Source organism: Morone saxatilis, unplaced genomic scaffold (assembly GCF_004916995.1).
Source record: "Morone saxatilis isolate NCDOM2014 unplaced genomic scaffold, NCSU_SB_2.0 Contig18, whole genome shotgun sequence".
In the NCBI taxonomy this organism is placed as follows: domain Eukaryota; kingdom Metazoa; phylum Chordata; class Actinopteri; family Moronidae; genus Morone; species Morone saxatilis.
Genome location: NW_023339740.1, coordinates 12349962 through 12353085, shown reverse-complemented (window position 1 = coordinate 12353085; position 3124 = coordinate 12349962).

Below are 3124 nucleotides of genomic sequence, written 5' to 3'. Positions count from 1 at the left end.
TTTTCAGCTGTGCTAACATAATTGCACAAGGGTTTTGTAATCATCAATTAGCCTTTTAACACGATTAGCTAACACAATGTACCATTAGAACACAGGAGTGAGGGTTGCTGGAAATGGGCCTCTGTACACCTATGTAGATATTCCATTAAAAATCAGCCGTTTCCAGCTAGAATAGTCATTTACCACATTAACAATGTCTAGACTGTATTTCTGATTAATTTAATGTTATCTTCATTGAAAAAAACAGTGCTTTTTTTCAAAAATAAGGACATTTCTAAGTGACCCCAAACTTTTGAACGGTAGTGTATGTAAAGGCTTGAAGAACTTAACCTGCATCATAATTTAAAAACCTGATTTTAAATAATATTATACAATCTAATTGAAATGTAGAGGAGTACGAAATGAGGGCTACTCGAGTTGCATGAAGTGTTCAGTTTAGAGAGAACAACTGGAGTTTACCAAGACTGGAATCAACTTCCAAGTGTTGAAACATTGGGAGCTTTTGTTCATCTGCAGCTGTGGCTTTGCTGATTGATAACGTTTGTATGGGAGAAAATAAGAAGATAACATTTTGTGGGAGAAGTTTGAGCTGCTTAAAGGAACATGACCAGGAGCAGCTGTCAGTGTCTTAAATCATCAGTGCTTGTTTTTAGTCTGTGGACCGGTCCCCCACTCTTTCAAAGTTTGTAATAAGTACCACCTCACTGTGGAGATCTGGCTTAAGTTGGCTGAGTTTATGCCACAACACTACAGCGCAGTACGGAGGTCTTGACCACAGTTTTGACCCAATGTGAGCGTCTGTGCTCCAGCTTATAGTTGAGTGTGAGGAGGATTTAGACAAAGATGATAAGAGTTGAGCGTTTCTCCTTACAAGGAGAGAGAGGAGTAGTAAATCATGTGCATTAACCTTAAACCTTCATCTTCCCTTGTTTGAACTTTTTGTTTGAACTGGATTGACTGCACAGCTTCTCCGAGAGAAACGCTGCTTTCAGGATCATGGAAATACTCATATTAATGTTGTCATATTGACAGTTGAATCTGTCAACGCTGTGAATTCCTGTCATGCAGCTCTGTGATCAGCGTTTGGATTACACTATGTTTTGTGTAAAATGTACATTATTGTTGGAGATGATGAATAAAGAGATCTAATTTTACACTGACGTACTTCTGCTGATTCAATTCCTGCTTCGTGCTAAAACTGCTACTTTTACTTATGTGGTAAATGTGGTGACAGAGGAGACGGGATATAAAGTGACTCAGACAGCATCCCAAAAAAAGATGTTGCAGCTGGCAGGAAGAAGAAGAAGAAGAAGAAGAGATTAATGTGAAAGATGTGGTGTCATCATACGACCAATGTTTGCTGATATAATATAATGTAATAGAAATGTTGATCCTCCTGTAAGTCACAGTCCATTAACTTGTGATTTCTTAATAAACCTATTTAAACTGGGAGTCATGATGTTGTCATGCTGACGAGTGGCCTGAGCTTTTGCCCTCAGTAGGATTAAACGCAATAGATGTTCTTCTTCTGATGTAGAAACTTGTTTAACGCAATAGAACCAGATATATTGCAGGAGTTTATGTGCATGATAACATGCTGTGGGACTCATTTGTTTATTAGTATCTGGGGGCCACTGACCAAGCGGGGAAGTGGTTTGGCAAACGTGTTTGTTACAAACTTTCCATTCTGATCTGTCTCTGAGTCATAAATGACTGACACTGTGGTAAGCACAATTGCGTCGAACAGATGAAAACCCCTCATGTTTTATGGTTTTCTGCAGTTGACCTAGGCTGTGAGAATTCATGTATTCTACTGGAGTCACACACTTGACGCTGCTGTGAGTGTGTTCTGTAATGTTCTGCAGTGGAGTGTCACCATACACTGTCTTGTGGCAGAAAGCAAAGTCAGCAAAAGAAATTACAAATATGATCTCCCAAAATGGCCCATACTGTACTCCCACGTCTGGGTTGGTCACTCTTTCTGTTCCTTTATTTTCATTGTCGGTAATAACTATTCTGTCATAACAATGACATGGACAGTACATATGAAGCAGAGGAACTGACTGTTTCTAGGTCAGCAAATAGTGACCTTTTGTCACATTGGCGGTAAACGCAAACCAGTGCACAAAACTTTGGTTTAATTTCTCTGTGTGTGAAGTTGTGATAGAGTGAGGAATGTGAAGCATGTGCACTGGTTGAATAAACCTGTCAGAGGACGTTGAAAATGTTGTGCTGCGAAAATGATCAAAGGAATATACAAGGAAAAAACTAACTAATGAATAATTCTTAGCTCAATTAATAATTCTAATTAATGAATTATTAATAAGCCTAATTTGCAGATACATCCTGGGGCATGTTTACTGTCACTAGGATAGGATCTCTACAGCCCATCAGACACTGTTAGTGTGCTGTCTCAGGTTTAGGTCTGTAAGTCTGTACGTTGCCAACCATCCACCATGCATTGCACTCACATCTTGACAGCAGCTGTTTTGTCGGCTAATGCTGCTGTAACATTTATACCAGTTCCATTCACAGCAGTCTGCTGTGGTCCTATCCCAGATTTGGTAAAACACTGTACAAATGACCCAATGTCTTCACAGAGTGATCATTTAATAGAATAATATCTACCCTTTGTCATTAGTATAAATTCTGTTTGTATAAAATGTACACAACTGCAAACTAGTCAAATGTATCAGAACACAGCTGCTGTGCTCAGATGACCTGAAAACAAGTAGGAATTAGATTTGGCTGACGAGGCAACAATACAAATAGTAACTGAAGTTCCTTAATACTGACTGTAACCAGGAACTTCAGTTCAACACACTAGATACTCCCAAAGTTATGCATCGACATTTTCTGCTTCTTTCCTCTTTATTATTATTATCTAAAAGCAAAATTATATATAATACACAAACACCCAAATTAAAAAGCATGGACCCACAAGCATCATTGTTCGGAGATCATAGACTTTAAAAGGATTGATCAGTGTGCGTATGTTCTTTGCACGTTCAGGCACACTGAATTAATCTTCCTCATCTTTTTATTCTTTTATTCTTATGTCCGTATGTGTATCTAGTCCTGCAGCTTTGCCAGCACATACACAAGAAAATACATAAAAACATGC